This window comes from Agrilus planipennis, unplaced genomic scaffold (genome assembly GCF_000699045.2).
Source record: "Agrilus planipennis isolate EAB-ADULT unplaced genomic scaffold, Apla_2.0 scaffold236, whole genome shotgun sequence".
Classification (NCBI taxonomy): Eukaryota; Metazoa; Arthropoda; class Insecta; order Coleoptera; family Buprestidae; genus Agrilus; species Agrilus planipennis.
In genome coordinates, this window is record NW_020439155.1 from 297,287 (window position 1) to 323,736 (window position 26,450).

At 34.4% G+C, this 26,450-nt stretch overlaps 1 protein-coding gene across 2 annotated transcripts in view; it reads left to right on the top strand.

Annotated features, from left to right (window-relative positions):
- The window catches only part of LOC108739593 (nuclear receptor coactivator 1), a 368,290-nt gene that overhangs the window by 191,985 nt on the left and 149,855 nt on the right, over nucleotides 1-26,450 (top strand). Inside the window, exon 1 of one of the 2 annotated variants that reach the window (XM_018473573.1) lies at nucleotides 9,415-9,438. The exons of the other annotated variant lie outside the window; for it this stretch is intronic. The gene's annotated coding sequence lies outside the window, so the exon portion shown is untranslated. Of the gene's footprint in view, nucleotides 1-9,414; nucleotides 9,439-26,450 lie in introns of those variants that run through there. 2 annotated transcript variants of the gene reach the window in all.

The following is a 26,450-nucleotide window of genomic DNA, read 5'->3' on the forward strand; positions in this document are numbered from 1 at the left end:
CCCAGACGTTTCGTCAGCTACTGCGGCTGACATCCTCAGTGGCAGTGCTGCGTTGACAACGTGAACGTAGATTATCTAGAAGTCTTGACAGCGACACACTACCACTGAGGATGTCAGCCGCAGTAGCTGACGAAACGTCTGGACATAATAGTTCACTTAGACCACGGCCCTATAGCCCAAATCTTCATTCTACTACACTAATGACAGATTTAATCATGATTGGAAAGACCTATCACGAAAATGCACTTGCGCTCTCTATAATCACTATGAAAAATTGATATCTTCTTGTATAAAACAATTGCAGGGAAATTGTTGTCCATTAAACTCAAAGAGCGAATTTATCTTTGCAATCCCACTAGGGATTTACGTGAGAAAAATTCGTCTTTTAAGATAAATTATTGATCGTTCATGCCTACTAGTAAACCACTGACGTTTCCTTTCTTGAACTACGAAACACCAACTTTAGGAATACGCATTTGAAAGTGTAGAATTTTTTCAGTTAATTGCATTAAAAATAATTTTCCACCCAAACACAATGATAGTAGGTATCTTAAAGTCAGTTCTATAAATCTAGACAAGAATTTTCGTTGTAGTTTTCCTGATAACTTTTTTTATAATTCGTCGACTTTTTGATAATACGGGAAGACAAATGTTGTTTGCGCATATTTTTAGAAAAATTTTTCAAATGTTTCTTTAGGTGCTAAAACCCTAATGATAAATGAAATTTAGTTTTGATGGGCTGGGTACACGGTTTGGATCCGGTACATGGCGGGTCCGACACTCTTTTTAGGATCCGGCCGGGTACCGGATAATGACGCTGAGTACTCTCCCGTGGCTGGTAATTCTACCAGAGAAAAAGAAAAAGCACACCAGCAATAATAATTTAATAAGTGTTGCGTCTTAACCACTTGTTAAAACGCTGTATAAAATACAGATTGCAGTTCGAATTAATTTTTATTTTTAGTGCAAGTACAAAGTTTTTTCTTTTTTTTTTGTTACAAATCAACTGTCCTTATTGGAGTCCAATTTTAGTCTCTCGAAAAACTTAAGTTAAAATGTATCCAGTACCGTCGCCACCCCTCACCCTCGGTTACTTAGTCAGGGTCACTTCATGACGGTACGGTGCGCTTTCTAAAAAACTACAACTTATAATTTATGACATGACCGATCACCCTCGGCATGCTGTTAAAAAATAGTCCCCTAAAAATTGTTCCTGCACTTTCTAAATTTACAATCTATTTACAGTTCTTTACAATTTCGAGATTTCTCTTTCTAAGAAAAGGTCTCAACATACCGCCCGCCTTGAAAGAGTATCTTTCAACATAATAAATTATATCCAACTACAAATAATAACATCAATATACAATTTTATACACCTTAAACAGTTAAAATCATCCCTAGCATTAAAATTAATATAATACACACGTTTTATACAATAATCTTAGATACTACAAAATTATTTNCGCTTATTGCCTAAGTTTTTATTTTTATTGATGATAATTTATTAGTAGGATTTTATCACCTTGCAGACTTTTAGTGTTTAAGAACATATTAACGGTTCCAACCCTCTTGTTGAAAACCCTCCAGCCAAGAACTAAAATTTCTTTGGTTTAGTGTTTAAACGACTTTGAATGGGGTAATGTGGCTTGGCACTTTGGTGAGGGTGGTATTTAATAGAAAGCTTGTCGAAACAAAGACATGAACCATTAACTGTAGTGGTTTTGTTGTGAATTCCTAATAATAACCTCTACAAAGAACAAATTTCTTCAAAGTATTTTTAGTCTGTTTTCTGATCGAATCGGCCCAGACCTGATTTATCTTTTCGTTTTGAGGAACGAAACCCCAATGATAAATATTATTTATAGTTTTTATTGAATTTGTTTTGTAACGTATCTGTTTTAATCAGAGCAATTAATTTCTAATGTCATTTGTGTAAAGTTTAAATTGTAAGAGTGCCGCGTGGAATTCGGCGTAGTGAATGAAAATAGCGGTCCTTGGAAAATTTTCTGTTGATTCTGAAAAGAGCTGACTGGGTTCGTGGCAACAGCCAGTCCCCATGGGCGGAGCGTAAAATACGAAATAGCGCGAAAGAGAGAAAACAGTCACCAGCACCCCATTTGATTGCCGTACCACGATGTTGGGTGCGTAAGGCGTCGTTAGCGTCGAATCGATAGACCTGACGGACGGTGCTGCGTATCGAGCGTCGCGTAGCACGCTATAGCTACTGCTGCGGCCGTGAGGCAGGTTATGCTGAGGGTCAAGGGCATCGCGACGCTGGCGCCGCCCAAATGCCAAACGCTCTACCTCTACCTTTTAGCCACCTGCGCTTAGTACAATGTAATTATTAAGATGATGACGAATGGGTTCTTCGGTACTTCGTAATCCTAATTTTGGAAGCCTTTATCGATTTGACTGATATGTACATGAAAAAACGCTGCTTATTAATAATTAAAAGCTTTGTTCAATAGGAAGTACCTACATGATAACGTGAAAACATAATAAATATTGAATGACTGTGAAAACCAAGAAAATCAATATTACATAATATCGGAATTGCTTGTTTTACACAAGACAGGTACATGCAATAGCGATAATAATCATGAATAGGAACGGGCTCTAAGAGTAGGAAGTACGAAATAAATCGCCGAAGCATTTTGGCATGCCTTACGTGCATGCGACCGACCAATTCAATGTTCTGTCATTGATCAAATGCATTAGAAATTAGACGATGAGGGTTAGGAAACCTGGTACGGTTGTGACAAAAAAACGTTGATAATCAATGCAAAATTGGAATGTTGCATATAGACCCGGCATATGGTTTTGCTAAGTTTACGGAATACAAAATATCATGCGTATTACTTGATAGAGTTTTTGCCCAAGTTTAAGAATATTATTTTTTATCGGAACAATTCATGACTCTTGATCGAACTTTTTTGTATTTCGTATGTTTAGTCTATTTTGATCTTTAATTGCCAAAAAATTATAAAACATGAATAACCTGCATTTACTTACGTGATTTTACAGAATAAGACAAAATTTTATAACCATCCGAGTTCCGCTGTCACTTGAAACAATAAAATAAATAAAACAAACTAGGAAAGAAGGACTGGACGTTCAAACAGAATTTGTAGTGGTGTTTAAGGAAGTACCCTCGATAAATAAATTAATGGACAGAAAATTATGAAAATTTCGCAGATATGTCGAACCTTTTTTGATCCCATACTAGATGCCGGAGTTAGTTAATTTGGTCAATATTCAGAACTTGGTATGTTTGTAGCTTGGTACTCGGTACAAATCTTGAAAAACCACTACATACACCAAGAAATTGGTATATCTAACATCGCTGATTTGCTTAGATGCAAGCACTTCATGTATGCTTTTAGGTTATGATGAGCTTTCGTTACCCAGAAATCCTACGAATAGCGCGGTAAACTCTATCTGTAGTGCAATGCTACTTTTAGTGAAATTTTATATATTCATATATCATGCTTATATATACTTATATCCATACTTAGATAGATATCTTCTTGCTGAATTGAATCCACGACGTGCAAGGAACGTTACCAAAATCGAACAAAGATGTTCATAGTATATCCATCTATGTAAATAGATCTTATTGAACATATTGAATTCCACTAAAAGTAGCATTGTACTTTAGATAGCATTTGTAGGATTTCATAAAATGCTGTCTCAAGGCAGCAGGTAGACAGGTAGAATTGGTCTCTGTTCTGTCTGTGACGCGCTGACGAAGTCCAACAAGATCGAAAACGCGATCCGCGCCTAGCAGTTTCGACGGAATACTGAACACCAAGATCTTCTTTGTTACATTACCCTGATTTAATTTTTTTCCCCGAAATTAATGACCAGTAAGATGTAAAAATAAAATTTTTAATCAGAGCAATAAACGTCACTTCGTATTGAAACCTTATGATCCTCAGTAATCAAAAGCATATTAAAAAGAATTTCGTAAAAAAATAATAATGATAGTAGGTATCTTAAAGTCAGTTCTATAAATCTAGACAAGAATTTTCGTTGTAGTTTTCCTGATAACTTTTTTTATAATTCGTCGACTTTTTGATAATACGGGAAGACAAATGTTGTTTGCGCATATTTTTAGAAAAATTTTTCAAATGTTTCTTTAGGTGCTAAAACCCTAATGATAAATGAAATTTAGTTTTGATGGGCTGGGTACACGGTTTGGATCCGGTACATGGCGGGTCCGACACTCTTTTTAGGATCCGGCCGGGTACCGGATAATGACGCTGAGTACTCTCCCGTGGCTGGTAATTCTACCAGAGAAAAAGAAAAAGCACACCAGCAATAATAATTTAATAAGTGTTGCGTCTTAACCACTTGTTAAAACGCTGTATAAAATACAGATTGCAGTTCGAATTAATTTTTATTTTTAGTGCCAGTACAAAGTTTTTTCTTTTTTTTTTGTTACAAAGTCAACCGTCTTTATTGGAGTTCAATTTTAGTCTCCCCGAAAAACTCAAGTTAAAATGTATCCAGTACCGTCGCCACCCCTCACCCTCGGTTACTTAGTCAGGGTCACTTCGTGACGGTACGGTGCGATTTCTAAAAAACTACAACTTATAATTTATGACATGACCGACCACCCTCGGCATGCTGTTAAAAAATAGTCCCCTAACAAATGTTCCTGCACTTTCTAATTTTACAATCTACATTTTTAAGTTCTTTACAATTTTGAGATTTCTGTTTCCAAGAAAAGGGTCTCAACAATAAGTATAACAAAAAAAACTACCTAATGCAAATTGGTAATTAAAATTATATGGGGATATGTCGTTTGTCATAATTTAATGATTACTATTCTAAATTATTATTTCAGTATATATATTTTGTTTATTTTTTTCTCGTGAACGAATAGGCACATCAGCATAGCCGAACGGCCACAATTTCTTTCGCTTATTGCTATAGTTTTTATTTTTATTGATGATAATTTATTAGTAGGATTTTATCACCTTGCAGACTTTTAGTGTTTAAGAACATATTAACGGTTCCAACCCTCTTGTTGAAAACCCGCCAGCCAAGAACTAAAATTTCTTTGGTTTAGTGTTTAAACGACTTTGAATGGGGTAATGTGGCTTGGCACTTTGGTGAGGGTGGTATTTAATAGAAAGCTTGTCGAAACAAAGACATGAACCATTAACTGTAGTGGTTTTGTTGTGAATTCCTAATAATAACCTCTACAAAGAACAAATTTCTTCAAAGTATTTTTAGTCTGTTTTCTGATCGAATCGGCCCAGACCTGATTTATCTTTTCGTTTTGAGGAACGAAACCCCAATGATAAATATTATTTATAGTTTTTATTGAATTTGTTTTGTAACGTATCTGTTTTAATCAGAGCAATTAATTTCTAATGTCATTTGTGTAAAGTTTAAATTGTAAGAGTGCCGCGTGGAATTCGGCGTAGTGAATGAAAATAGCGGTCCTTGGAAAATTTTCTGTTGATTCTGAAAAGAGCTGACTGGGTTCGTGGCAACAGCCAGTCCCCATGGGCGGAGCGTAAAATACGAAATAGCGCGAAAGAGAGAAAACAGTCACCAGCACCCCATTTGATTGCCGTACCACGATGTTGGGTGCGTAAGGCGTCGTTAGCGTCGAATCGATAGACCTGACGGACGGTGCTGCGTATCGAGCGTCGCGTAGCACGCTATAGCTACTGCTGCGGCCGTGAGGCAGGTTATGCTGAGGGTCAAGGGCATCGCGACGCTGGCGCCGCCCAAATGCCAAACGCTCTACCTCTACCTTTTAGCCACCTGCGCTTAGTACAATGTAATTATTAAGATGATGACGAATGGGTTCTTCGGTACTTCGTAATCCTAATTTTGGAAGCCTTTATCGATTTGACTGATATGTACATGAAAAAACGCTGCTTATTAATAATTAAAAGCTTTGTTCAATAGGAAGTACCTACATGATAACGTGAAAACATAATAAATATTGAATGACTGTGAAAACCAAGAAAATCAATATTACATAATATCGGAATTGCTTGTTTTACACAAGACAGGTACATGCAATAGCGATAATAATCATGAATAGGNGTTACTTAGTCAGGGTCACTTCGTGACGGTACGGTGCGATTTCTAAAAAACTACAACTTATAATTTATGACATGACCGACCACCCTCGGCATGCTGTTAAAAAATAGTCCCCTAACAAATGTTCCTGCACTTTCTAATTTTACAATCTACATTTTTAAGTTCTTTACAATTTTGAGATTTCTGTTTCCAAGAAAAGGGTCTCAACAATAAGTATAACAAAAAAAACTACCTAATGCAAATTGGTAATTAAAATTATATGGGGATATGTCGTTTGTCATAATTTAATGATTACTATTCTAAATTATTATTTCAGTATATATATTTTGTTTATTTTTTTCTCGTGAACGAATAGGCACATCAGCATAGCCGAACGGCCACAATTTCTTTCGCTTATTGCCTAAGTTTTTATTTTTATTGATGATAATTTATTAGTAGGATTTTATCACCTTGCAGACTTTTAGTGTTTAAGAACATATTAACGGTTCCAACCCTCTTGTTGAAAACCCTCCAGCCAAGAACTAAAATTTCTTTGGTTTAGTGTTTAAACGACTTTGAATGGGGTAATGTGGCTTGGCACTTTGGTGAGGGTGGTATTTAATAGAAAGCTTGTCGAAACAAAGACATGAACCATTAACTGTAGTGGTTTTGTTGTGAATTCCTAATAATAACCTCTACAAAGAACAAATTTCTTCAAAGTATTTTTAGTCTGTTTTCTGATCGAATCGGCCCAGACCTGATTTATCTTTTCGTTTTGAGGAACGAAACCCCAATGATAAATATTATTTATAGTTTTTATTGAATTTGTTTTGTAACGTATCTGTTTTAATCAGAGCAATTAATTTCTAATGTCATTTGTGTAAAGTTTAAATTGTAAGAGTGCCGCGTGGAATTCGGCGTAGTGAATGAAAATAGCGGTCCTTGGAAAATTTTCTGTTGATTCTGAAAAGAGCTGACTGGGTTCGTGGCAACAGCCAGTCCCCATGGGCGGAGCGTAAAATACGAAATAGCGCGAAAGAGAGAAAACAGTCACCAGCACCCCATTTGATTGCCGTACCACGATGTTGGGTGCGTAAGGCGTCGTTAGCGTCGAATCGATAGACCTGACGGACGGTGCTGCGTATCGAGCGTCGCGTAGCACGCTATAGCTACTGCTGCGGCCGTGAGGCAGGTTATGCTGAGGGTCAAGGGCATCGCGACGCTGGCGCCGCCCAAATGCCAAACGCTCTACCTCTACCTTTTAGCCACCTGCGCTTAGTACAATGTAATTATTAAGATGATGACGAATGGGTTCTTCGGTACTTCGTAATCCTAATTTTGGAAGCCTTTATCGATTTGACTGATATGTACATGAAAAAACGCTGCTTATTAATAATTAAAAGCTTTGTTCAATAGGAAGTACCTACATGATAACGTGAAAACATAATAAATATTGAATGACTGTGAAAACCAAGAAAATCAATATTACATAATATCGGAATTGCTTGTTTTACACAAGACAGGTACATGCAATAGCGATAATAATCATGAATAGGAACGGGCTCTAAGAGTAGGAAGTACGAAATAAATCGCCGAAGCATTTTGGCATGCCTTACGTGCATGCGACCGACCAATTCAATGTTCTGTCATTGATCAAATGCATTAGAAATTAGACGATGAGGGTTAGGAAACCTGGTACGGTTGTGACAAAAAAACGTTGATAATCAATGCAAAATTGGAATGTTGCATATAGACCCGGCATATGGTTTTGCTAAGTTTACGGAATACAAAATATCATGCGTATTACTTGATAGAGTTTTTGCCCAAGTTTAAGAATATTATTTTTTATCGGAACAATTCATGACTCTTGATCGAACTTTTTTGTATTTCGTATGTTTAGTCTATTTTGATCTTTAATTGCCAAAAAATTATAAAACATGAATAACCTGCATTTACTTACGTGATTTTACAGAATAAGACAAAATTTTATAACCATCCGAGTTCCGCTGTCACTTGAAACAATAAAATAAATAAAACAAACTAGGAAAGAAGGACTGGACGTTCAAACAGAATTTGTAGTGGTGTTTAAGGAAGTACCCTCGATAAATAAATTAATGGACAGAAAATTATGAAAATTTCGCAGATATGTCGAACCTTTTTTGATCCCATACTAGATGCCGGAGTTAGTTAATTTGGTCAATATTCAGAACTTGGTATGTTTGTAGCTTGGTACTCGGTACAAATCTTGAAAAACCACTACATACACCAAGAAATTGGTATATCTAACATCGCTGATTTGCTTAGATGCAAGCACTTCATGTATGCTTTTAGGTTATGATGAGCTTTCGTTACCCAGAAATCCTACGAATAGCGCGGTAAACTCTATCTGTAGTGCAATGCTACTTTTAGTGAAATTTTATATATTCATATATCATGCTTATATATACTTATATCCATACTTAGATAGATATCTTCTTGCTGAATTGAATCCACGACGTGCAAGGAACGTTACCAAAATCGAACAAAGATGTTCATAGTATATCCATCTATGTAAATAGATCTTATTGAACATATTGAATTCCACTAAAAGTAGCATTGTACTTTAGATAGCATTTGTAGGATTTCATAAAATGCTGTCTCAAGGCAGCAGGTAGACAGGTAGAATTGGTCTCTGTTCTGTCTGTGACGCGCTGACGAAGTCCAACAAGATCGAAAACGCGATCCGCGCCTAGCAGTTTCGACGGAATACTGAACACCAAGATCTTCTTTGTTACATTACCCTGATTTAATTTTTTTCCCCGAAATTAATGACCAGTAAGATGTAAAAATAAAATTTTTAATCAGAGCAATAAACGTCACTTCGTATTGAAACCTTATGATCCTCAGTAATCAAAAGCATATTAAAAAGAATTTCGTAAAAAAATAATATAACATAAATAAAAAAAAAAAATGCATCATCGACTTTTTGATTGGAGACCGGATCCGTATCGATCATGATACATCTACACCACTGCGCCGTTAACACTTGTTGTAAATTGTAAAAATAAAAAAATGTTCACTTTCAATGCCTATTTGACTTGATCGACGTTATAAAGGTATAAGTTCATTTGATAAACAAAACAACATCTTAAAAATTTCATAAAACCTTTGTTATTTAATAGAATGCATGCCTATTCGCACTGATCAAAGTTTACACTTAGTTAGTTTATAAAATAGGTAACAATCTATTTACATATACGTTTGTGTATGCTCACAAGAAGAGTGTATTAAATTTTCTAATTTATTTTTTCTTTTTCAGGTAAGTTATTGCTTCGTAGACGTAAACAGCGTAGAGAATCTGGAAAAATGCTTGGATGTCTGAAAAGCCAATTTATAGAGATCAGTTCGTTTAAGGTATGTCTCATATAAATATTCGTGACGAGAAGATGTGTTTTGGATAACGAATTTTGGTTCAAATTTACAATTGTTTTTCTATAAAACCAAATCTAGGTAACTTTACATAACCTGTAGTGGTTTATTTAATGCAAAACTATGCGTGCTATTCTAATCATGCAAAAATAACCAAATGAGGGAATTTACCAATTTTTTTACGAATATGATTGCTAAAATAATACCCAAGAAAATTCCACTACCTGACCCAAAGATGACGAAAAATAGGATACACGCCAGGGCAGCAAATTAGGACTCGGGCACTCCTATTTTTTCTACCTACTTAGATTTGTGAGTGATATATGATAGTTTTGGGTTATATACCTACCTGGAGCTGTGTGGCGCGCACCCTTTACTCATGCAAAAAGCAAACGGTGACTACGCCCCTGATGGCAGGTAATCATAGCCCCCAAATAAAGTCTGAAATATAAATAATAAGATACAATTTTAGTACGAGAAAAGCGGATAGACAGTTCTGAAAACCTTTAATTGTGACTTTGGCAGGTTAAAGTAACATTATGAGAACTATTTATTTTCTATTTTTTTGTAATGGTATTAAGGTTGATAACCTAATTGGAGAAAGAAAAATAAAGTGAAAATTCCCCAATGAATGTCCAAGTTTTTGATTTGATTTAGTTAGTGAGTTTTGAATAAAGGGGCAGCTGTAAGTGATTCCATTAATTTAAGTTTTATTCGTCCTCAATTCGGCCAGGAACGTTAAAAATTGCATATTGTTATCTCAACAATTGCCTTAACTGTCGGCGAGGTGACGGGTGGCATTTGTCAAATGGCGGCATCTAGTAAAGTAATCTTTTGTTTTTTGTTTTTCCTCAACCGACGTGACGCGAAATTCTTTGTGTTTGAAAGCAATTAAATAAACGTCGGACCCAACGTCGGCGCCGTCAACATTGAAACACGGCGTCGTCGTCATCAGAATAATTTCTCTCACGCAAAACGCCGAAATTTGCACCACAACTACAGAGAAAGAAAAGTTTTATGTATATCATTGGAACATTAGAATTACTTTAAACTTTCCTGTTCCGGCTTACGCAAAGTCAAACTGGATCGTATTAAAAACGTCTCATCTTTCACATGCATGAAAACACTCCTTGAAATTCCCAATTCATAAAACTAAAAAAAAATATGGACTATTTTGACGGAAAGATTGAAAATATACAGTATGGCCAACAATAATCGACTGGTCTGCAGAGGACAGCGCAGAGTCAAGTCGTCTTGAATAAAAAGAAGTTTTCTACGCTGGCGGACGGTTAATTTAGAAATTCGGAAAAGATTGGTGAAGGTGTATGTTTGAAGCGCGGCGCTGTATGGGTGCGAATCATGGACGGTGGGCGCTGCGAAAACGAAAAGGTTAAAAGCGAATAATGACAATACCGTGGATAAATAAGATTAGAAATGAAGAGGTATTAGAATTAATAGGGGAGCAGAGGACCTATAGAAGTCAATAATAAATAGACGAGACAGGTTGATAGGACACGTTCTCAGCCATGAAGGCCTAGTCAGAGGCATATTAGAGACAGAAACGGGAGTAAGGCGTAGAGGTAGACCTAGGTTAAATTACTGTTCTCATATAGTTGAGGATGTGGGATGTTCTAGTTTCAGGGAAAAGCAAAGATGAGTTCAGGATAGGAATGAGTGTAGGTGCGTCTCCAACCAGTCTTAGCTTAGTACGCAAAAATACTTTATTTAAGACCTTAAGTAAACATCGTAATTTTGTAAGCGATTATTCGAAATTCAGAGTACTTTTATATCGATAATATTGCACAGAAAAATGACAAGCCATATTTACGGAACAACCTGATTTCCCAAATCTGTTCAAAGTAGTGTCAGTTTTGCTGTCCGTTCCGGCCACTTCAGCATTTACAGAGAGATTATTCTCTGTTATGAACACAAAGTGGCGGGACGACAGGAATAAAACTTCATTAAAACTAATTAAAAATGAACTTTTAGTTTACTTAAATCTTTGTTTGCCATGTTTAGAGGCTATTAGTGTATTTAAGAGCGACAGCAATTTGTTACTGGCTGCTAAGTGTAACAAAAAATATGTTTTTAAAAACAAAAAATACGAGGGTGGATTGATAAGTTTCCGGCCTGACCAAGAAAAACAAGGTTTTTAAAAATTTTTTTTTTTTATTTCTCAACATAATCTCCTCCAAGGCTGATACATTTCTCATAGCGGTGTTCCAGTCTATTAATGCCATCTCTATAGACTGATTCGTCAAGCTCCTCAAAATAACCATTTACAGCTTCGATTACTTCTTCATTGTCCGCAAATCTCTTACCGCCAAGCCATTTTTTGAGATTAGGGAACAGAAAATAGTCACTCGGGGCTAGGTCTGGAGAGTAAGGAGGGTGCGGCATCAATTCAAACTTTAGATCGTTGATTTTAGCCGTCGCAACGATTGACGTGTGCGCTGGTGCGTTATCGTGATGAAACAAGATTTTTTTCTTCGCCAGATGAGGTCGTTTAATTTTCACCTCGTGGCTCAAACGTTGCAATAAGTCTGCGTAGTATTGACCAGTGATAGTATTACCCTTTGCAAGGTAATCAATGTATATAATACCTCTTGCATCCCAAAAAACAGTAGCCATAACCTTGTTCGCCGAAAAAATTGTTTTTGCCTTCTTTGGAGTTGGTTCCCCTGGTCCAATCCACTGTTTAGACTGTTCTTTGGTTTCAGGAGTGTAGTGGTGGACCCACGTTTCGTCAACGGTTACGAATCGACGCAAAAATTCGCTTGGATTACGCTTATACAATGACAAATTTGCGGTAGAAATGTTTTTTCGAATCAATTTTTGGTCGACTGTTAGCAAACGCGGCACCCATCTTGCACAGAGCTTTTCCATATGCAAATGTTGGTGCAAAATATGTTGCACACGTTCATATGACATCTTACAGGTCTCAGCTATCTCACGCACTTTCAATCTGCGGTCTCCCAGCACTATTTGATGAATTTTTTCGATCATATCTGGAGTTGTGACCTCAACGGGGCGTCCTGAGCGAGGCCCATCAGAGGTGCTCACACGACCCTTTTTAAACTCGGAAACCCACTGCTTAACGGTTGAATATGACGGGGAGGATGTCCCCAGTGTTGAGTCCATCTCTTTTTTAATTTCCTTCGGCGTTAACCCCTTCAAATAAAAGTATTTGATGACAGCACGATTTTCCTGCTTTTCCATTTTTACGAAAACCACAGAGGCGTCTTGTTCAGCGTGCTGTCAAACCTACACTAGCAAGGAGATCGGGCTGAAACTATAGCTACAAGCTATCCAAGGATGGTACTATAGAATGTCACCTCAAGGTAGGCCTAGTGGCGTCATCTCTTGGTTAGGCCGGAAACTTATCAATCCACCCTCGTAAAATACTTTATTTTTCTGCTGAGTACTTTTTTTAACCTTTTAGTCGAGAAATACTTAATGTAAAGCCTGAAAAGGTGGCAACCCTAGTTGACTACCTTATGATGAGAATACATATGTTGTTCTATAATAAGTGTACGTATAGTGTAGTGCTTGTAAACTAATATGTCGAAATTTGGACAGCATTTTAAACAGCAAACTCTAGGATTATTATTTTATCATGATGATGATCACTTTTTGTAGATCTATTTTCTTGATACCGTCTGTCACTACTAAAACGTTATTCAAAACTAACGGAGGTGGTCACATCGTCCTTAATATCAAGAAAAGTCGCATCATCTTGCGATTTATTTGTTCAGTTTCAGTATTTCACTTTGTCTTCATTTATGCTAATATCCTAAGAAGATAAAAAATATAAAAATTATATTATATTCCTTCAGCTTCAGCCATTGTTTTTTTATAAGTAACTAATAAAGCAATGTAAGTCCAATAAATGTAATTTAAAGTTTAGAAAAGTTTTCAGAAATTTCAGAAATTTTCAAACACAAATAATAATAACAGAAAAAATATCGACAGATAAATGTGCAATTTCTTTGTTCGGCAAACGTTTTGCCTTAACATTATATACATAAGTTAGCCATCCTTACCATAGAGTATAAAGCCCCTTCAACATATGACACTAGAAGAATGAATTTAATAACTATTACAAACGATTAATTAACTAACGAACATAACCCAGAAAGATATTCTCGTCTTGTAATATTTAGTGAATTTTGTGGAGATCGAATAGGTACATAAATTTTTAGAGAAAGATTTTATTAATTAAGACAAATGAAACAAGATAAAATTATAATCTAGCTTTCTTGATATCTGTGCACTTATATACAAATGTACTCGACTCATTCAAAAATTCGTATTTATTTAGTCAGAATCAAAATACATAAAATGTTAATATAAAAATTTAAATATTAGATTGCTAAGGTACTGAATGAAAATGAAATGTATAAATACGCAAAAGACGTCTGCTGCCTTTTTTAACTTTCATCGTCAGAGACGGAGAGTGTAAAACGGTAAGTAGTTGGCGTAGGATGCATTCATTTATTTCCCGAGCGGCGAGGTATATTTAAATTTACTCTTACTCTATTTCTATTCAAAACGAAAGGGAAATACGAAGATTGCCTAGTTTTTAATTGTGTATTTGGAAGAAAACTACTTTTATGTAATAAAAATAAAAAGGCTTCATTTTGTACAGGAAATATAAAAATAGGTGTGCCATTTAAGGATTACTTTTAACTTATTTCAATTTCCGTGTAAATGAAAATATCTCGCCTTAGTTACGTTCGTAAAAAAGGGGAAGTAGAGGTATTGGTTAACGTGACGAGATATGCCAAGGGGGTAGGGAGGTCTAAGGAAATGTAAAGCTTGCAGCTTATCAATTTCAGTTTAATGTTTTTCTTAACGTGGTAGTCTTTAATTTTTTTTATTACGATAGAAAGTCACTCTAATTGCTATTTTTAATTGCAATAAACTGTGTGAGGGTGGACTAGATCTTGTGACGTTTAAAGTGTGACTTAGCGTGACGAAGAGGGAGAGATAATGTAGTTATTAATTTTAATAATTACAGATAAGAAAACCTTTTTTAAAAACGCCGATAATGACAAAATTTTAATTTAAAGAACACTAACAATAATGACTTCTAGTTCTCAGCAATAAATAGAAGAAAAAAATGCTCCAGTAAACTTGGTTAAAGTTTCAACAATCAATATTAACCACCCAACGCTTTTTTTACAATGAAATTAATTTTCTTTTTATCACTTAATTATTATTTTAGAATTATTGAAAATGATTGAAGTATATTAAGTTAGTCGACTTTCTATGGTTGTTGAATAAAATATCAGTAATTAAAAATTATTTCGATTTACTATTAAAGCGTATTTTTTAGTTTAAACTATAATTTATTTTTTGAATGTAAATTAAATACTTTAAGGAGACTATTTACTTTGAAAATCGATCAAAACAAGCTTAAAGCGAAAAATCTGCATTATATTTGAACAGTCATAAAAAAAGCAGAAAAAAGCGTTGATGATCCTTTTGCATGTGATGACGTTCATTTACCATCGCAATAAACAATCAGGACCTTTCGTAAAATCTAGTCAAATTGAACCGAACAACGGCAATAAAGTGATGTCTAACAGGCTCACGAGAATTTTATTTATTTATAGCGTGCAGTAAATTCAAACATCGAAATGTGGGTTTATGGTTTTGCCTGTTCGTATATACATGCATAATTATACATTACTGGAACGTCAACGTAACGGTACACATAATATAAACCTTAAGGTGTATTTGTAAGCCGACTGACTTTCTGGTTAGGCAGCTTTTCGTTACCTGCTTATTGGAGGTAGTAGCAGCAATAAGGCACTGTGTTACTATGATTAAATTATTGTACAAACTCATTGCATGGCTTATGTTGGATTTTTTTAGCAAAAATTTAACAAATTTCTTGCATAATACTAAACATGAGTCCCACATTCAACACTACGGGAAATTGTGCTTTTTCATGAGAAAGTGATAAACGAACCGGACTGACAATGAGCCGTTTTTTTGTCGGACTGGACGGTCAAGCTTAAAAAAAAATAAAACTTTTGGGTTGTTTCACCACTGCAACCTTCTTTCTACATTCAAGTAAATTGTTATTAACGGGAATTTGGTCTTTTGCCTGTTTAACTTGGTAAGCAAAAAAATCGGTTACATCCCAATTGTATCCCGAAGTTATAAACTTTACCTGACTGAAAAAAGGTACCATCCGAATTGCATCCCGTTTCTGAAAAAGGTTATTAGCGATTATTAGTTCACATTTAGGCAAATTATGCAGCAGCTTTGTCATGTGATCCTACTATTCCTTAAAAATAAATAATTTAGAACTGCTTCCACAATTACCCATGAAATTTAGTTAACTGAATATGAAAGTATTTATTGTAGACAGAGGAATATAAACGCTATTTGACAATATTAATACCGTTTATTATATTTTAGCGTGATAATTATAAATACAGTTTCTTATAACCTATAGTCGATATAAAGTAATATAAATAGAATATGTTACTATTTAATTAGTCCTAAATCTATAGGAAACTGATTTTACAAATCTAAATTTGCTAATGCTGTTTTCTTCCAGCTCTTTCATTTTCTTTTTTATAAATTTTTGGCATTCGTTTTCGGTAAAATGTGTGCATTATTTACTTTTACGTAAACGTCTATTTGAAATTGTAATATTATATTTAAAAATACATTTATATTAGAAAGAGCACATTATTATAATTCAAGTGAAAAGATTCGCACGCGTTTGTAAATCTTTGCAGAGATTCTGAATGTTCTGCCCAAATATGCTGTGGAAAATTTGAATTTTCATCAATGTAATTTTCGAAAAGATGGTTGCAAAATTTGGTTAATTTTTTATTTTCTGCATAAGCGTAAAATTCTCTAATATCTTTTGGGTCTGGAAATGAGAAAACAAACGTGTAGGTAAAACATTTTGAAATTTCTTTTGAATATATTTGGCAACAATAGCAATTCTATTAAATATACCCTGCATACAGTTCGGATGGTTTGAAATTTACCTGCTTGAAATTGGATGCAATTCGGAGAGTCCGAAAAAATTATATTGCAGTACTTCAGTCTAATTTTGCCGCTTTTGGATTATAAAGTTAAAGTTGTCAATCTTTTGCTTTATTATTTATTACTGGAACAATAAATCAACTAATCCCTATACATACCATAAGGAAGAGAAAAATATCATTATCTTTCTCGACTAGTCGGGTAACGAACACTGTTTGTAGAGTTTGTCTCTATTTTATTAGTATAGTACCAATTGCTTCATGAATCTGTAATAAATTACACTGGCGTTAACAAGTTTTACTCACATATCTAATATGATCTTTAAAGAAGTGAATAAAACTACTTTTATTTCCAATATGCGTTTAAATAACATAGTTACAATGTACATAATACAAAAGTAAATAGTTAGATTACAATAAATGAAGATTTTCAAAGTTAATTATGAAAAGATATAAAAGAATAGAAAGTGTAAAATTTTTTTAATAATCTTTTTTAGAATCCTTTGGAAAAGTCAAAAGTTAAAATAGAATAAGTCAAGATTTTGAAAGTTGATTATGAAAATAAATATAGAAAAATATAAAAAAAGGATTATGTGAGAGTTTATTATTCATCTTTCTTCAGAATCCGTTGAATCCTCATCAGTTTACATTTAAACAGAATTTTTTTCTAAAAACTTTCCTCGATCAGTGTTTCAGTTTTTCTGACAGTTTTGTACCACGTCCATGTGATTTATATTTATTGTTCAAGTACCTAATAGATAATAAAGTAAAAGATTTACAATTTTGACTTTATAATTCAAAATCGGCAAAATTAGACTGAAGCGACTATTAGTTAACCGTCCTACTAGAAAACAATTAATTAATTGCACTTAGTAGAAATTAATTGTTCGCATAAAAAAACTAATAAGGAGAAACTAAAAATTATCAGCAATAAAAATGAGCACGTTCACCCTTCGAATATCATCTTAAATGCTGTTTATTAATAAGAATGAAATTATGGCATTAGTATACTATGCCATGGCCGTTTTAGCATTTAAATTAACGATTCTACATAGTTTATTTAGATGCATTTGATCTTCTATTCCCCTAGGAACACGAATCAATTTTGTTAAGATTATTCACTTGAGATACACTTGAAAAAGTTCAACGGGGATATTATTAATAAAAAAACATGCTGCGCCTATTATGCAGATGTTGGCGTTCTTTGTGCTTAATTTGGACTAACAACAACAAATGCACGACCAAAAACAATGCCCTAAACCGCAGTTCGCTGACACATAATCGCGAAAATATGACCTTCCTAAAACATTAACTCTTTCCAATGAACTCGCTATTGAAGTTGTATGCTTGTGTGTGTAGCGTAGTACAATGTCGCATCAACATCACGCTAATCGGTCGTAAGCTATGATTACACCTTATATATATATGTGTGTATATGCTGACGTTTTATACATTAAGTTGTATAAATCTGTACCTGAATTTACTTACTGACTACACTTCTATTTTTCGATTATAATGTTATGTACTGAATGTTTTACGAGGTAAAGGTCTATATGATGGGGTGGGGGTAATTGATTATTTTGACAATTTTCGTACACTATAATTCAAATAAAATTCAATGAAATAATTATTTTCAAGCGGGTGGAGGTGAGGGATCAAAAGAGGGTGGTCACTTGAACAAAACCCGATAACCTAACCTAACCTAACTAACCTATCCTACTCTATTGATAAAGATATTTAAATAATGTTTTATATAACTTTGTCAATATTTTTATGTATTTTTCATTAGTTTTACCTTTGAATATTGTTTAAGAATGACTATATAAATATTTACATGCCTAGAAATGTATAAAAATTGGCATATTTATTAACTTTGAACCCCCATAACTTTTTATGGGGCTGAGACCGCCACGAAATATTTATGGTACAGTGGTGGGGGAGACCTCCTCTTTCGATCCCCCGAAGGAGGTTGGGGCCATCATCTAGACCTTTACCTTTTACAATTATCAAATATTTGTGTGCATATGTTAGTAAATCAAAAAATCTTACTGTAATTTCTTCAATGACGATTCCTATATACAGGGTGTCCCAACGTATAAAACGAAACGTAACTCAGCACCTTCTTAAGCACACGGAATTAACGTTCGTAGGAAACAAAGTTGGATAAAAGCGAATCGCCGACCAGGGCATACTTGATATTCTGATAAAAATTGGTATTATAAAAAACTTTAATTTTCTCAAAAAGTGTTAGTCGTAGATAGTAGGTAACACCCTTATATTGGACGAAAGGAAATAAAATTTTGCACATGATGAACTGGCAAAAAATATGGCATTCCATTTAGATAAAAATAGTTATGCCAGTTCGAAACAATTTATTTTGGAAGTGGCAGATTTTAATGAATTTGAAAAGAACATGTTTGCGTTAATAGTGAAAATAGTAGGCTATTTCTTCCACAAGCTATGTGTGAAAATAGCATACCTCTATGTGCGTTCGTTTCGGAGATAGGACAAAATAGTGCACTGCAGCAGCCTATTTATTGATTTAACTAGGGGGCATTCCATTTGAGAAAATGAAGTTAGGTTGCCTCCAGGAAAAACGGGATACTTTTTGTAATCGAATATAATTTTAGGATATGAAGATACTTATATGGTACCACAATAACATTTGTTTATATTGTAGTTCTTCGGCTTTCACGGCCGCCGTCTATCGATGCTGTGTTTTCTTCCGGGCTTTTTGGCCGTAGTCCGTGGAATCTTGCTTTTCCAGACATTTTTCGCCATTCTTTGCTGACGGTATCTTCAGTGGTGACCGGGCAGGTGCTGAGTCGTAACTGATGTTATTTAGGTTAAAGCCGTGAAGAAAACACAGCATCGATTTTTTTATATGTTCTACTGTAAAGCAGTTATTAAAGAAACTCGCTTGCTTCGGACACACTGTATATGAATTATTTTCTTTGGAAAAAAAGTAATGGAGCAATTGTTTGACTGATTAATTCATCCGAGATCACTCTTCGAATATAGGTACATACATATTATTTTTTATCAAAAGTTAAAAGTTATGTTAAAAGTATTTATTCATTACACGTAAACTTATATAACTATCTCCATTGGGAGTACATATTCAAGTGTAAATCGCTAATAACTTGTTAAAACGTGTTCATCCCCAATTAGTCTCACCGATACCTATCATATTTTTACTAGCAAGTTCCTTCAAAATTTTACGTACATATAAGCCTAAGATCGGTCATCAAGAACTATAATAATTTAATAATAATACGACTGCATGTAAAAGAAATTTAAAATGGGACAGGAACTCATACATTTGCAAATACGTAATAATTGAGTTTTTTTATGTTAATTAGCTGGCGATGGTCATGACTAAAATTAAATTTGTTTTTAATAAGAATAAGGAATATTAATATATAAATAAGTATAATAATCGACGGTCTAATTATTGACATTGTATGTGTGAACGAAGTCCGCCCCCTGCAGCATTGCCCATTATAAAATACCCAGTTGCGTAAGTTCGTCGCCTGTTATACAAATTGTACCATTTTTATTAGTGTCCGCCCGAAACAGGACTTTATTGCGAAATCGAATTTTCGGTATCTGTTTCAGTTTCGGCCGAAACCGAATTCGAAACCGAAACTTTTTAGTTTTTCAGACATGTTAAAAATCTATTGTTTATTGAAATTTGACATATCAACTTATACAGAGAGTTCAAACGTGTTAAATGAAATAAAAAACAATAATTGAAGTATGTGAAAGAATAATTGTGCGTTTTTGTTTCACTTTAAATGTTTTTTCTATTCGTTAAGTTATAATAGCTATATTTATCCTAATAATATGATAGCGAGTTTCTGCAGTTTGTCTACTACTGATTCACTCATTCCAATTATTTTCGCAAGTCCCAGATTATAGGGAATTTACCGACGGTGAATATAGCGGGGGGGGAAGTAGTCGCAAAAATAAAGTGCATATTGATGTGCTGTTTCTGACTATTAAAATAAGTGTATCAGGATAACGGTGTGATACCGGAAAATTCTTATTGTACAAACCATTATACTTCTTAATAATAATAATATTTTATTCATTAAACAAATTCTAAAATAGTGGATCTGGATTCGTTTTTATTAACCCTAGAAAAACTAAAGAAAAAGCCTACATAATTATGTATTTGAAATAAATTATTTCTTTCGATAGTAGTACTGCACTGACTTCCGAAGCAACGTGCGGTAATTCACGAACGCCGAAGGTTTGGTAGAATTTCTGCCGAAACCAAAACTGGTGCCGAATCTAGATTTTTTTGCCGAAACTTGCTGAAACCTAAACCGAACCTTTAGTCGGACACTAATTTTACTGCACTGTTGCATAGAGTAGTGGCGAGTTGGAATCGAACATAGTGATCATTTATTACATGCAAAATTCCTACAAATACATACCTTCAAGTCATAGTTTAATAAAAATAATAACATAATAACGTATGTAATATGTACTATATAATATACTAATAGTTCTATAAATGCGATTTAAAGTTTTGAGGGGTAATGTTAATTTGAAATAATTTTTTCGATTTTTAATTTACCCAATACAAATTTCCGCAAATTAATGAAGAAAAAATTGTTGCTGTTGTCAAATCCCCGCCGGGAATCGAACCCGGGACTTTTGGCTTGTCGCACCAATGTTCTGACCACTAAACCACGAAAGGTGACAACAGTAACCACGACCAACCGACCTACAAGGTTAACGATCCCTCGATTATTATTAACTCTCGTAGTTTAGTGGTCAGAACATTGGTGCGTAAAGCCAAAGGTCCCGGGTTCGATTCCCGGCGGGGGTGTGACAACAGCAACAATTTTTCCTTCATTAATTTGAGGTAGTTTGTAGTGGGTAAATAAAAAATCGAAAAAATGATTTCAAATTTGTACTGCATATTAATCCACTATTAAGTAACTAACAATGTCATAGGATTTTTGAGGGTATTAGGCTGTATCCAAACGATATTAAGAGTTCAGTTAATTTAGGATAGTTTTCAGAGTTGCAGCTGATAATATTATGCAGACGTGCCTGAAAAATAAATTTTCACATATTTCTACGTTGTGTGAACGTTTTGCCTTATCTGTTGCTGCATTTTCATATAAGTACTTATCGATCTTAAAATACACTGGAATATTTTAAACTAAAAATACGATGACGTTAGAAGGACGCGAGGGTAATTTAAATGGATATATGTTCGCAACGAAGCCGGAATGGAAAAAGTAGATGATTTCTCATGAGGCTATTTACTGCTTTAAAACAGTATTTTTTGAACGAAGAAACCTTGGAGCGATTTGAAATGTCACCTTCTTTACTTAAAAAACAAAAGCAAATATATATGATATGATGACTTACATTGTTACAGTGGCGTAGCGTGAATTTCTGCCACTCGAAGCGAACCCCAAATTTGCCGCCTTATTCCTATTATATTTGAATCAGGGATGTTACGGAGCTTCGACTCCGGTTCCGTTAAGTCGGAACTTCCTATTATTATTACACCTTCGGTTCCTACACTTTTAAATCGAAGGTTTTAATCGGACGTCGAAGCATAACATAGCGGCGGCGCGGCGGCCTGTGTCGACTGTTATGAACAGGTTCATAGTATGAACTTCATACATGTCGCGCGGGGAATCCCCCGAAATTTGAAATGAAAAAAATTTGACTAAATAATGTTTTATTTGTCCTTAAATAAAAATTCTCTCTCATGCCACCACTTCTGACCCTGCCTCCGACTCTGATTCCGACTCCGATTCCGACTCCGATAAAGCAAATTTAAAAACTCCGACTCCGCCTTCGGTTCCGATAAAACTACCTCCGTTACATCCCTGGTANAAAGCCGGATAGTAGAACGCAAGGCCCTCTTCAGTTTCATCTTAGGATTAGCGGGAATGGGTGAGTGGGTGATTGGGAAGAGAAAGATGATACAGGCGAAATGACGAATAGGAGATGTAAAAGATTATATGTTGAAATATTAGTGCCTTAATAAAACCACAGAAAATATGGACCAAACCAGACGGACCTTGAATCAGAACAATGACGTCCGGTATACAAAACTATAATCTAGACCTTTTTCCAATCTTTTTGGTATCACGACCCATTAAACAGATATAAAGTTAATTAAAAAACGTTGTGACTGGTATTTTTGATTTTCTAGCTAAGAACGAAAAAATTTTTATTAATATGGTTAATGTGCCTACCGCATTTAAGTTGCCTTGTGAATTATAGACAAGTTGACAAAATTAATAGTAAGCAGCAGCAAATATAGACTAGATAGCGATTCGCTACCTGTAGTGGAATATAAGAAATATTTAAAGTTTATTATAATAATTTAATGCAGAATCATCACTTTATATTAATTACAATAAGAAGAGAAACGTATGAACCGCTTTTTAGCAATAACTGCGCAATTAATGTACATATAGATGGTGCCATTGTACAAATAATTACCTTTTTTATTGAGTTAGGAATATATTGAATTAAAATAGAGTAGGTTTTTGTTTCATTTTAAATGTTTTTTCTATTCGTTAAGTTATAATAGCTATATTTATCCTAATAATATGATAGCGAGTTTCTGCAGTTTGTCTACTACTGATTCACTCATTCCAATTATTTTCGCAAGTCCCAGATTATAGGGAATTTACCGACGGTGAATATAGCGGGGGGGGAAGTAGTCGCAAAAATAAAGTGCATATTGATGTGCTGTTTCTGACTATTAAAATAAGTGTATCAGGATAACGGTGTGATACCGGAAAATTCTTATTGTACAAACCATTATACTTCTTAATAATAATAATATATAACAGAATAAGAAAGTAAGACGACAGTGAATCATAAAAATAAATAATAGTAGATCAAAATACATCGCCATCAGAACATATGCTACGAATGAATTTTTTAAAAAGAAAAAGAGATTGGTTGAAGTCGTCCCTGGAGGACAGGGTGTCATTTACAGTCTTTAAGATCCGGTGGATGGTATTGCCTTGTCTAAAGTTTATGAAGTAAGAAAGGCATATTGTCACCGTTACTTTTTAATCTATACATCGAAGACTCGATCAACATCATTAAAGACAGTACAACAGTAGGGATAGATATACAGGGGCAAAAGATTAGAATCCTTAGATTTGCAGATGTTATAGCAGTATTAGCATCTAGCAAGGAGGACTTAGAGATAGCTATAAATATAATGTATGTGGTACTGACGAAACAGCACTGTATGAAAATAAATAGAAGTAAAAGTACTGGTATGCAAAGGAAGAAAAAGTAGCGAAAGAGTGAATATAAAGTAAGGAGACGATAGATTAGAAGAAGTGGCTAATTTTAGGTATCTAGGAAGTCAGAACGGAAGGAATAGTAGAGATATAAAGCAGAGGATAGCGCAGGGTCGAGTCGCCTTCAATAAAAAGAAGTCACTTCTATGCTCGCGAACGATTAATTTAGAAATTCGAAAAAGATTGTTAAAGTTGTAGATTTGGAGCACGGCGCTATAGGGGTGCGAAAATAGACAGTTGGTGCTGTGGAAAAGAAGAGGTTAAAACTGCTCAAAATGTGGTGTTACATACGAATGATGAGGATACCGTGAATAGAGAGGATTAGAAATGAAAAGGATTAAAAAAGAATAAAACAGAGGACTCTATGGAAGTCGTCAATAAGAAGTAGGCGAGATAAATTAGTAGGACACCTCTGACATCAGAGACATATTACAGACAGAAACTGGAATTGGGAGGAGTAGAGGTAGACCTAGATTAGATTACTGTTCGCAAATAGTTAAGAATATGGGAAAGGTACGTCTTGTAATAAATCAAAAACTGAAATAAATCGAGGAGTTACGACGAAAGACAATTTTTCACTCATATTATTGAGAACTGATCAGACATAAGTCAAGGTGCCATGCCTATCTTAATAAATGATCTTTATGATATCATTTTCCAGTATGATATCAGTTACGAAAACTAGATTAGCATTAAATTTCAAATTTCAACAAAAAAAAAATATACCTGCGTGTCACCTGGAAATTATTGTCTCATCCCACAAATACACGGTAGGTATATATACTGTTGCGAAATATACTCACAATGGAAAATGCGTACAGTCTCATTACCAAAAAGTAAATTACGTCTTAATAGATACTTCTGTTATTGTCTACTTGTGAAGTTTGCGTACATGAGTCATTTCTGATTTCAATCACACTTTTTCAAAATTTTGGACTGGCAAAATAATAAATCTCAGCGTGCATTTTGCCTTGTACATGAAAAATGAAAATTGTTTATTTCGAACAACTAAAAAGATCCACAGTATCTCAGTAAGTCTTATAGACCGGTCGTTATGGCGTTCTTTGAGGGAGGCATATGTCCATTAGTGGGAGTCTTATGCTACAATAATGATGATGATAAAAATAAAAATATTGGCGTGCGGTGGCGGCACTTTTCAGTTTTTGCCCCTCCTCAAAAAAATTCAAAATCTGGGATAGTACATAAAAAGAAAAATAAATCCTCATTTTTTTGTAGTTACTGCTCACGTCAGTTAAGTCGTTAGAGTTAGGCGCGTGGGGTTCCATCCAATCTGTAAACAATAGTTTTTTCATTAGAACGTTTCTTAATTTGAAGTTATTAACGCATGAAATACTTCAGTAGCAAAAGATACCCAAATTGTGTTTTATTAGTTTATCAGTGTTTTGTAAAATAACTAGATTGTTTGACTAATTCCGCCCCAGTAATCACTTTGTCTAAATTAAGTAGATATGTATACAATATTAATTTTTGTGAATTAACATTCAACCCACTATGGATTACTTAAAATTAATGGAAAAAATTAGATTATACAGTATTTTCCTTTCAAAACTATTACCGATACAAATTCACTAGCTGCTCAAAATCAGTTTCAAGTAAGGTTTGTGCTCGTTGCAAATGATAAGGATGCAGCAACTGTTCTATTAAAAATTGTCACACTGGGAGGAGTCAACGTACTTTGCTATTTCGCTTAACAAACAACTGACAACTGATAACTAAAAACAACTTAAGAAACTATGATTTGGTTCAAAATAAAAAGTTTAATGTATTCTTCTTCCGATTAGTGCCAAGCACGAAATTTGTTTTAATTTTTTTTTCACGTTTCTGCTTAATCTTTTGTATCATCGATGTAGACACACTTTGTATGTTCATTTAAAAAGATTTGTCCTTGTAGGTATGTGTAGGAATGATTATTAATTTAAATTTTGATCAGCAAAAGTGAACGTGGTTTGAAGTTATAGAAGATACCATAATACTTAACCCTATATGTATGTATGTGTATGCATACATGTGTAGTACCTTACGTTCCGCAACTCACAATGACCATCTGAAGTTTTTCGCAAGCACAATAGAACGAAATTTGCGTATAAATTTTCGGTCAGGAACCTGAATATTGTGTTTGTTTGCGACGGAGTGGGCCGCCAGCTAAGATAAAATATGATCTTACATCCGCTTCCCGTAGCTGTTGTGAATAGGAATGATATAATTTATGTATTTGTTCTTGATCATCAGCACACATTGAAGCCCTATGTGATAATCTATCTGATGCTCCGTATCGCAAACATTCTAAGAATTTCACCCTCGAACAAACATTATCTACACAAACAGTAACGTAATAGGTGTGTTTTGAAAATTTTGATACAACACGAAAATAGGATTAGACGAAATATGTAATAATTTGAATAATTTGCTTTTAATAATCTTTCGAGAAATTCAAACAAATCTAGTATTTAACCAATCTCTCTCACAAAAATTGTTTTTACTTCTTCTTGCTATTGAGAAGATAATGCGGTGCTGAAGACGAATAGCAATTTTTTATACTATAAAGCATTAGTAATAAAAAAACGCAATAATCTATTGTAAATTTAACTGACAAAACTGCTAAATTCCCCTTGGGTGTTTTGTTGTTTTTGGTTGATTTCATTTTTGACGTGACAACGTC